Below are 11,430 nucleotides of genomic sequence, written 5' to 3' on the forward strand. Positions count from 1 at the left end.
TTATTGTAAGTATGGAAAAAGTTGCTGAGTGAAAGTACCTTCTCCGTATTTTAAGGAACTGAGTTCTCAAGGACTATTTGTCCACATAGGAAGCCCTAAAAATTTAGCAGAGCTTTAAGATGAGCTCCCTATACCTGGACATTTGTGTCCCAACATGCACCTGAAGACAGCCCTCATAATATCAGGTAGATATCACATGGGATGAAGGAGATGTTGGGAGACCACTTTAGCAGTGGTTCACAGATAATGGACTATTATGATAGTCAGAGCTAATAGCCTGATGATCCAAAACTGGACCATGGAACTCTCTTAAAAAATTATGTACTATCTTGAACTAAAAGTTCAATGAGGTAGGAGCAGCATGGTATGCCAGAATTTTATAGAATGCCATTAACACATCCAAGTAGCTGAAGTCCACTGCTTTGTGAAGAACGTCTCCTGACTGAAAGTCTAGGCATAACTACTGGGAATAAGTAAACCTCATCCCAACACAAACTTTGCATCTCTGAGGCTTGAGCATTTTCTCAAAAAAATATAATTTTGAATAGCTTCTAAACTGAGGTCAAAGACCTAGATGGGAGGGAATCTGCCCAGGGAATATCAGTAAGTAAGCATAATGAAGCCAGATGACATAACATACAGCTTTATTTTGCTATAGCAATTTTATGCGGCATCAGAAAATTGTTCTGACTTTTGCAATAAAATGTTTTTTGTCCAAATGCTGGACAAAATTATCCAGCCTCTGAGGCAATTTTAAGGTGGATTTTAGCCACCAAAGCTTCCAGTGTTTCTTTAGAGCATTTTCATTTTCTGAACAGCATAAAAGATGTGACTTACTGATTGTTAAACCTATTTCATAATTTCAATAACCTCATGGGGACTGATTAAATTTAAAATACTTTTGCCTGTTTTAAAGGAAATCTAATCATGTTTTTAAGTCAGCCTTGGAACACATGATTCTTTATTAACCTAATAAGCCTCCATTATCCCATTCCCAAAGTACTATTCAAGCCTTGCACTTAGTGTGAAATACTGTGCACTGGTTAATTAGAGTATATTATCTTGCATGAAAATGCTGAATCTTATTCTGCAGAGTCAGTACTTGGAGAATTTGTTAACACACTGCATGTACCCAGACTGGTTCTTATCTGAGCCCTGGCATGTGTTAGCAGTGCAATTACCCACTTGCAATTGCTGCCTGCTACTTGGCAAAGGGGACTGCTGAACAGAGGGTTATTTCACTAAAGATAGAAAGTGACTCATTTTGATTACTCAGTCATGTCCTCTCCTACTTATGCATGCACAATGGGAAAGTCTGATGGTACCAGAGAAAAGAGAATCAGCATGTGTTCGAGTCATTCACCATTTAGATGTAGCAAAACCAAAAATCCAACAATTATAACAAGGGGGAGTAATAAGACATTTTGCCTTTGCACATCTAGAAGGCAAATGGGAATTTAAAGGGAAGTGACAAGTTAAAAGTGTCAAGAAGTAAAAATGTTAATAACTCAATTTCATTTTTGCTACCACAGTTGCATCAGCTTGGCTTTTTGGTCTTTCATGAATGAATGTTTTCATTCAAATAACGTTGCTTTAAATTAGAGTAATGCATTTTATATTAAAAATGTTTTTTATAAAATATAGTCTTCCTAATCTAGCCTAGCAAGCCTGACTAGACAGTGCATGTCAGTTAATATTTGTTTAGTTTTATGGTGACTTGGTAACCCCAGTTCCACATTTAGCCCAAACCGAGGGAGGTCTTGCAAGCCTCATAAGCTTTCAGAACTAGGCCTTACACACAATTGTTCTAGTACCACTACAACAATTCTCATGAGAGAGCTCACAAGCTGTGTCCCATTTTCTACTTAAAATTATATTATCAAATTCAAAATTTTACAGCACTAAAAAGGGTATCCCTAAAAGGAAAGGATGAACTGTCTACCTCCACAGCAATCTTTTGTCATTGATTCATTAAAACATTATTATGCATTTTCAGTGTTCATTACTCTAGTGATGTGCTCTTAATCTAAGGCAACTTTATTTCAAAAACTGGAGAACTGTTTCCACTAGATGTTTCATTTCATCCCCATAATGTTTAGACTAAAGGTGTCAGTCACTTGAAATGTATGCATATTTGTGGTCATAAATCTGACAGACTTTCTGATAATGGCACATTACTGTAGCGAGAACATTTTTAGGGAACATAAAGATGATGCATATTGTGCTTTCCTACCACACAGCACACACAACAGACAACTTAATCTGTAAAAGAATAATTAATCTCTGTACCATGCATGATTTTAAAATAAAGCCAATTTTTCAGCTCTTCTGACATCAGTAGTAGTACATTAAGCAAAACAAATGCAGTTTCAAAACCATAAAGTAAAACCATTGACATTTCTGAATTGAAATGTTTTCTTAAAAACATCAACCCTGAGTTACCAGGAATGCCCCCTCACATAATGACTGCACCACTGATGCATTCTGACCTTTCATCAATTCACTGTGGCTATCCTGAAACCTTGTAAAGTTCATGACTCCACACTTTTGAGAACTCTTTCCCCACGGTTGAGTCCTAGCTCCCTAGTCATATTGTGAGTTTTTTTATTCCTCCTTCTTGGGGCGGGGGGGGCGGGGGGAGAAGGGAAAGGGGGAAAGAAAAAGAAGAAGAAGAAAGAAAAAGGAAAAGTGTGAAAACTGTTTTTCTTCTTATCTCTTAGAAGTATTTCCAGTATCGAATTTAGAGAGGCAATAGTGATGAGCAGATGGCAGCAGGCCCCCTGGCAGCTTAGCTGACACAACAAGCGTACATGGGCTGGAAAGATTTGGAAAGACAGACAAACTCAAGAGTAGTAAGAAGTCTTCTCTTAGGAAATGAAAATTGTTGACCAATAAATTATCTGCACTGTTGTAATTTTCATTAAACAAAGCTTTTAATCACCGTTTCAATTTTATATATATACATATTTCATACCTTAGCTAAAAGCTAGTTTTCATTGGAAGAAGGTAACATCTTTTTTGAAAATGAGAATATTAAAACATTATCTCAGTACAGAGAATGCATCAATTTCTGCCCGGGTATATATATTCAAACATTTCAGAATGAAAATAACACCAGTAATTCTAACTTTTTTTCCACAAAATGATTTCCCCATTTTTCAGCCATCTGTAATTATAACAATAACTTGCAGGTGTTTCCTGTTAAAATGGTAACAACTGTGTCTAGGGACAATAAAACTCTTGGGTTAGGCCCATTTATCATATTTAAATTATAACTTTATGTTGCATCCCATTTACAAGGTAATAATTATATACGGGACTGAACAAACTCTTCTGGTGCCAATCCAGTCTGTTGTGTTACATAGCACTAGCAGGACCAGAGCACAGGGTTGAAAATTTTGGTAGATATGGTAATGAGTAGTAAAAGTTGATTCTCCTCTCTTCACTAAAAATAAATAAATAAGATAAAATAAGACACAAAGGAGTTACTGTTTTGCCTAAGCTAAGAAATGGACTTCGAAAAACTAAACTGCCCCCACAGTGAGCAACCAAATGATCTTAAAGCCTTCCCTGATGCTAGATTGACCCCTCAGTGAAAACACACCTATCTGAATTCTTTAAGGAGGATGTCAGCAGGAGGTGCAAATACCCACACTCATGCAGGTTTTGTCTTTCCTGTTCTCCCTCCTGTCTTCAAACCTTCCAACCAAACTCTTCCAGAATTTGCTTCCGTGCTGGTTAGGGAAGTGGCAAGATATTGGTGTAAAAGCTTCTTACATTCCGCCTTGCTTTGTGCTGCGGTTGGAATTTTAAAATGTGCCCTTTCTTTTTTCTCTCCTGAGTTAAAAGCTAGGAGGTTTAGAAAAAGAACACTGGAGAAGGAAGCTATTGAGTTTGCAAGGCCCCTGCTAGACAATTGCACAACAATGGGATTTTTTTAATGCAAAGCTCTCCACCTTGCCTCAATATCTTACACTGATGCTGGCCCAAGTTTCCTGCTCTATCCACAGTGCCAGCTCCCTTTGGCCTGCGCTTTCCACCTCAATTGCTTAACAGTCCACAGAACCTCGTGCAGAGGGACAACAGTAATTCCTTTGTCAAGGTCAAGACTTTGGGGGTTGGGGAAGGAATTTGGCTTGTCCTGCGTACATAGGAAAGTAACAACTTGAGCATGAAGCACACTCTGTGCCATTTACAGGGGAAAAAAAAAAAAAAAGATACTAATATTCAAAAAACCTAGTAAAATAAACTCAGAAACGACCAGTGCATTAGCTTGCATTGTAGCCTTGCTTCAGTGTTTTACTGTTATTTTTTAAGAGAAAAATAAGGCCCAAACTTTTTTTTTCCCAACATACTGCACAGTATGAGTAATTCAAGAAGAGAATAAAGGCCAGCATTGTATAGCACACTTTCTCATGCGCACACAAACCTCCTTCCAGCTTACTGAAGGAATCAAAGGGTAGAGGGAGTGTCTCCAGTGTTTCATGTAAATGACATCTTTTTTTCTCCAGTTTTAATGCCACCATAAACTCAGTGTGATGAAGCACTGATGAATAATGAGCCCATGACACATCGCACTTTCAGAACGGCTCATACACTTGGCATACGTCAGGCCCCATTTGTGTCAATTTTTTTTTCCCTCACTCAGGCATGGATTTGTAAACACTTTTACCAGAACTAAGAAACTGAGTCTTTTTTTTTTTTTTTGCTTCTCAGAGATGATGCATCAAATGCCCACACAACTAACACTAGTTCACTAGTTGTCCTCTATCTGAGCACTAGTGATCACTCACAGAGGTCACTGCTGTGCCTGGGCAGCTGAGGCTTTATTCATTGTAGCTGATTCATCCATTGTCTTTATCTTACCATGCCATACATCTACATGTCATTTTCACTGAAGCAATATCCTGATGGTGCTGAGGACATAAACTGAGATGCCTCTGTAGAAATACAGTTTCTTATTTATCAGATGACTTAGAGAAAGTTGGATTTCTAACTAGTGTTGTATTAAGAGTGCCCTTTTAGTATTAGTATAGTATTCTCCTGTTTTTCTTTTGAGTAGCTGAATCTGTAACTTCTGGATTTATAACTTCTAGGACAAAAACTTCCATGACGAAACTGCTTAGGAAAGAAGCAGTAGACAGTTCACAAGTCACTACATGCTGCCTGAGGGGACAGGGAGCTACAGTGCCATAAACAGAACTAAAACTCAGGTTACAGATCTGCTACAACAGACACATTTTCATCTACTCTTTCCAGGACAACTTGAGCATCAAGGTCTGTGCTTCTGTGTGATCTCAGCTCTTACCAGTCAAAGGGACAATCACAGAGGATTTCTTGGCACAGACCTATAGAGTCCTCCATCTTAATGACTAGTCCAGCCATTTCACTTCTTTAAAATGTCTGATTGCACATAAAGCTATGTTTCTGGTTTAGCCTCCTCAGGATTTGCGTTGACGATTCAGATCTTAGCAGGTGGGGACATCCCACATGGAGGAGAGGCAGAAGAAAACAGTGCAACCACAGCTATAGAATAGGGAAGATGTTTTCCCATGAAAGGAGGAGGCTGGACACAGTTAGCAATTTTCATGTTTGGCAAAATAGTCCATTATGTAGATCAAAAGGCCTGTTTTCTTAATCTTCCATGTAAGAGTACCAGCAACATAAAGACTTGCACTATAAAGATCATCTGCAGTGTCTAGCCCGCTGTACAAAGTTTTCTTTCATTTCTAATTTGCCTTTTTCACTTTGCCTACATTGAGATGAAGCAAGTTTTTTAACCTTTTTTTTTTCTAAAAAGTGTTTGTAAATTCTCAAATATGAAAAAAAAACTTTCCCTGACTCCCCAAAAGTGTCCTCAAATTCTATAATTTAGACTTAAGAAGCATCATAAGGGAAGAGGACATAAGGAAAATATTTCAGTCTTCATTGCTTTGAAAAAAAAAAAAATGGAAACATCAGTTTAAAAATCATCCAACATTTTCCCCACTGTTAGGAAGAATTCTGTAATGCTTTCTACAAGGCTGTTTAGACTGAAAGATGTGTCACCAAATATTCAAGCTCTCAAGAAAATTGTGAAGAAACCTGGATATTGCTGACAAACCATGGATGCTTCCTTCTTTTACAAAGTTATCACTGACCCAAATTTAGTACCACAGATGACACTCATACAAATGAGCGGTATTTCTGAATTACATGTTTCTTTCCCTGCTTGACAGTCTCTCCATGGGTAAGATAAGCCCCAGTCACTCTGCTCCACTTGAGTTTTTGGGTTATATGCTCTTCTGACACCAGAATGAATCAGTACACTTTATTTCCTAAAAATGCCATTGGGTTCTTTTACCTTGTTATGAAACCAGCAATATTCTGTTTCATAACAAGACTCCAGAAGATAACTGAGCCAATTTATGATGCTGATAGAAATGAATTCCTCTGGGAATGATTTTTTTCTGGCACAAATAATATTTCCTATGAGCCTTTTCAAGCAAATAATTTATATTTTACAATTTAAAGCTGTATATGAGGCTCATTAGTTCCATCTAGAAAAAGATAAAGCTAAAAGCATGCTGATAAACTGCTTCTAATCTCTCTGTACCAATCTCCTTCAGCCCCATACAAATCTTCTGGTCAATGATAAATTTGGCAGCTCTGTTTTCAGTATTGGCTCAAACTCAGCTAATATGAATGCTCTTTTTAAACCACAAACAAGAACAACTCCTCCTTTGCAAAATACACGGCCACTGCTCACTCCAGGCTGCAAGTGTTTAGCCTGTAAAAGGGTTAAATCCCACTTTTGCACAATCACACTGACTGCTCCCATTTTATTTGCCTCCTTGATATTATGTCAGACACATGCCCACGCTAAAACTACAATACAGTCAGTGTCTGGATCTCTGACAAAGATTAGGCTTTCATCCCTATTATTTGCATTCCACCTAGATATTTTTTTTAAATGACTTTTAACAGAGAAAAATAACGGTCATAGTTTGGGAGTAATGGTAATGGAGTCACCATTAAGTAGCTTTTTGAAGGGTCTTTAGGATCCAGATGACTTGTGGAATGAACTCCACAACCACTAAGTAGCTGTAGAGCAGATACATTTTATTCAGCCAGCCGGGTGCAGGAGGTATAACTCCTTCCTAGTCTGCACATGGAAAGCAGGTAAATATCCCTATTTATAGAGGGAATACATGCATATTCATGGTACCAGGAGTGGTACCATCAATCTAACGATCTAACAGATTAGCCCTTTATTCACAGGTTCTGTCTGTTGCTCTGCAGGTATCTACCTGTCTTCAAAAACATGTCCAGTGACTGACATGGGAAATTCAATACTATCTACAGAAAATAATGAGGAAAATTCTACATCCACCCCAGAAGCTGTGACTGAATTCTTTCTGAGGAGCAGCAATAAGGTGAAAGAAATACTCTTTTGATCACATAGGCCAGAAAACTTGAGGTTTTGGCTTAACATGTTTACAGGACAATGAAAACCTCCAATGTCACCTGCAAAGCTCTGTAAGAAGAGTTATCTATATTCACTCTGGACCTTAAGTTTTCTTTGGATCTGAATCCAGAATAGAGCGGTTACTTCTCCCTCCACACCTCCACCTCCCCCCTCTTTTGTTAGTTAGTTTGCACAGAGCTTCTTTCTGAACCCTCTTCAACTATAGGAGAACGTTTGGAGAGATTCACATCTCCTCCTGGGCTCCAACCTGGCAGCATGACTTGTCTTAAACAGATTAAATGAGGGGAAACAAGGAAATTTCATGTGAGATGTGCCAGTGCTAGGGATAACAATAACAGGTTTTACATCTCCAAGAGTCTTTTTCTTTATCATCCCCTACTGGTCAGCATTTTGTAGGTATATTTTCTTAAAGTATTGTCTATTAAAAGTCACTATTTGTCAGTGGCTGTAGCAGTATTACACACAAGTAATTTTTCTTATACTGGCATTTTGGCAAGAAAACACATCAGCTGATAGATAAAGGATCACTATGTAGGGGTGATAGAAGTAGCCTTAGAATTTGCCATTAGACTGTTGGTTTGTGGTGTAAACTTAACTTTTTCATAGAGGATTAGGCAACTCACATATATAGTGAAATTGTCATTGTAATTTCCAGAAAGATTTGAAGATGAATTATTAACTGTCTGATCCAAAGTCTGCTGTGACCAGTAAGGGCCCTAAATAATCAAGAACAATAATGATACAAAGAGTACTTTCAACCAATATATTATCCTTTTTTTTCTCCATAAAACTGTTTAATCAAGTTTCATTTATGCTTCACAGCATACAAACAAATATACCATGAAGCATTTGTCTCTCTTTTCAAAAGCAGTTTAACAGAATAACATCAAATCATCAGCATCAATCAATCCATTAATTTCAAGAGAGTTATGTAAGGAATTAATTCTGCACTCAAAACCTCAGTAATCTGAGACTGCAGAACAGTGCCCTGTTACTGACTCACAGCTGCAGAGGGAGGGACTAACTTTATGACTGGCAAAGTAGAAGAGAGTGAGTTTCAGCTGTTGTCTGGAATTGCTGAAGGTCTTGGAGCCAAGTCAGAGCTACTGCTACAGCCTGTGCAGGCAAATCTACAAATTCTAAAGTCTCATCATGTGTTTGAACATCCCTGGTGCAGTATGTGTATACGGTAAAGTAACTGCATAAGTTCCATGTGCTTACATCTCTCTAGGAAATACCAGAGATAGGGGAGTCCTGCCCTCAACCCTATCCAAAACTGCTCTTTTTTAGCTCCTTTGGAAAGCCTAACAAATAATTGGCTTTTGGCTGATGCCCTGGAGCACAAACTCAAGCTAATAAAAATTGGAGCCAGCACAGATAATGTACAATTGTAACTAGTTTTTAGGTAATGGTCTTCCAGGCTCTCAGTCTCATGAACAGGCTTTGAATTACGCTTTTCAGTTTTAGATAAAAGTGAACCAACAGTCCTGAAGCATTAGCAAACTAGTTGGAATTAATGGGCACTTTGATGTCATCATTTCTCTTTAACTTGGAAACCATTTGTCAGGCTGCAAAATCATTTCTCCCTCCCGACACTTTTCTCCATTCTGGTTTGTGCCTGGCTGGATAGGTGCACCACGCTTTGATCATATTGCATTTCCTTGACTTTTTAGCTCATGAGTACTCTGTAGAACATCAACCTCCACACTCTAATGTTGAGTACGCTGTGATGTATCTGTAAACAGAATGAAGACAAAATACCTCTTCTGCTTCTAATGGAACCAAGCAGTTGTTCTGCCTATAAATCTATATAGATCTTATAAATACATGCTAATAGCCAATGTTGAAATTGCCCTGTAGTGGAGTCAGAATGCATCACACTAATCTCCTTGGACATACTGAAAGCTGGACATACAGACTGGACTAGAAGACAAACACTTCACTCATCTGTATTACTGCTCTGATAGTAAGCTCATGGGTGCCCCTGGTGCACTCCTACCAGTAGTCTCTTGGTGAAAACCTCAGCACCCATAAGAGCACAATCCAAGTTCTTATGGGTGCTGCAGCTTAAAAAAGCTTTAAAAAAAAGCTGCAGAAAAAAATATGAATGTTAAGAAGAATATCTAATGGAATTTAGAGGCTCAAATGTAGGAAAGGTAAAATCAGCGTGGCTTCATTCCTCTCACCAGCACCATTTCTCCTCCCCACTCTTTATGATTATTTACTAATTTGCATCACCTAGGGGAGAATTTTGGACAACAGTCAGTGACCCCTGAAGGGGATTAATTCCTGGGGGTGTTTTATCAGATTTCAGCCTGGTTCTCCATTCCTCTCCCCCACCCCCCTTCCTTTTTTTCCCCCCAATATTTGGGGAAAAAAAAAAAAAAAAAAAAAAAAAAAAAAAGGTGTTTTGGCTGGATTTACAACACACAAAGCCCTACAGATTTGGAGGGGGAAAAAAAAAGTCTCAGGTGGTACTTAAGGAATTCCTCATTTCTAAACCTCAGTGGATTAAGGTTTCTGCACTAATGATCTGCGTGAGCGCTTTTGTGCAGAATTCTGAATAACTTTATTGATTACACTGTGTGTAGTACAAATCTCTGGATCCTTATTTTTCTTTTCTGAAAAAAAAAAAAAAAAAAAAAAAAAGCCTCAATAAATACGTACAGTACCAGAATGGATTAGAGCATTAGCCCTTGCCTTTGCGGACTTACTTGAAATCCAGACAGGATTTCAAAGAAGAGAGCTTTAGCAGACAGGATCATGCTTCTCAACAGAAAAAGAAATTCCAATGCAGGGAAAAACAAATCAAATCCCACACCTTTAGAACAGTCATAGATATTTGATAGTTGCTGAGACGCAAAGATGGCTACAGAAATATCACAACCAGTCAATACTATACTGAGATGCTTCGACAGAGATGACTCAGAACTGGGATAGCATTCATAAAGTTGAGAACAGAAGAACTTTACTAAAGCTGAGCGACTCCAGCTGCCATAACGGAAGTTACAGGTGAAAAATGAAGTTATTTGGCAGAATAGTTGGACCTGACTGAAACAGCAGCACAGTGCCCATAATTTTGTCTTTTCTCTGACAGCCTCCTCAACTATTTTCTTCCTCACATCTCCCAACACTAGGTTCTTTCACACAAGTGAATAAATGAGAATGAGAGTTCAAGTTTTAGTTTAAAGTAACATGCAGGACCCAGACCTCACTCTGTTTTTAGAAAGAAAACAGGATTTTTGTCTAAAACCAGACTGTCTCCACCCTGCCTTTCTACCCTCCCTTGTCTTTTCCACCTGTTTATATATTTTCACAGTGGGATAAAACATTCATTCCCTCCAAACCAGGGCTCAGCTGTTAGGAATGGAAAATAATACCAAAGTTTGCAGAGTATTTTTAGCCCAGAGAAAATAAAGCAGTTGCAAATACCATACACCCACCAGCTCCTCCGGCTCATAGAGATTTGTGCCCAGAAAGTAAGGAAACCGCATGACCAGTCTGAACCCATTGATTTGTTATTCACACCAAGTACTCTGGAGTGACTCACTCAACAATCCCACCTTTTCTTTTTGCTTCTATTTTAAGGTGCCGTCCCCAGAAGTCACACCACCTTGTCTTTTCCCGTCTTCGCTGCACTGGTGCTTCACAGCCATATAGGCACTCAACTGGCCTTAGCTCATTACTCGACCCCTTTTTGTACAAAATAAATTGCTGTTGACTCTCTAATCAGCAGGTTGCAGATGGGTCTCATGTTTCTCTCTGATCTCACAGATCTCCAGGGATTCGCCTCCTGAAATAAAGGCAGTGCACAAGGAGATACAACACTAAACAGATGACACATATTTTAGATCCACCTAATGGCTGCTTCTGGTTTCCAGACATGCCAAATGCCATTTGTTTTCAACAAATGGCCACACAAGCAGCAGAGATGATATTTTAAAAATGTCTTTGAAATGACT

General features: G+C 38.5%; 1 long non-coding RNA gene across 1 annotated transcript; it reads left to right on the forward strand.

The window, feature by feature from the left end:
• Positions 1 to 6,713: 6,713 nt before the first annotated feature.
• Positions 6,714 to 11,197, forward strand: LOC146762488 (uncharacterized). The gene is made up of 2 exons (XR_014944818.1): positions 6,714 to 7,415; positions 11,057 to 11,197. It is a non-coding gene; the product is annotated as an uncharacterized LOC146762488 (long non-coding RNA).
• Positions 11,198 to 11,430: the final 233 nt, after the last annotated feature.

Source organism: Coturnix japonica, chromosome 1, assembly GCF_054131305.1.
Source record: "Coturnix japonica strain WE chromosome 1, WE-NBRP24, whole genome shotgun sequence".
Classification (NCBI taxonomy): Eukaryota; Metazoa; Chordata; class Aves; order Galliformes; family Phasianidae; genus Coturnix; species Coturnix japonica.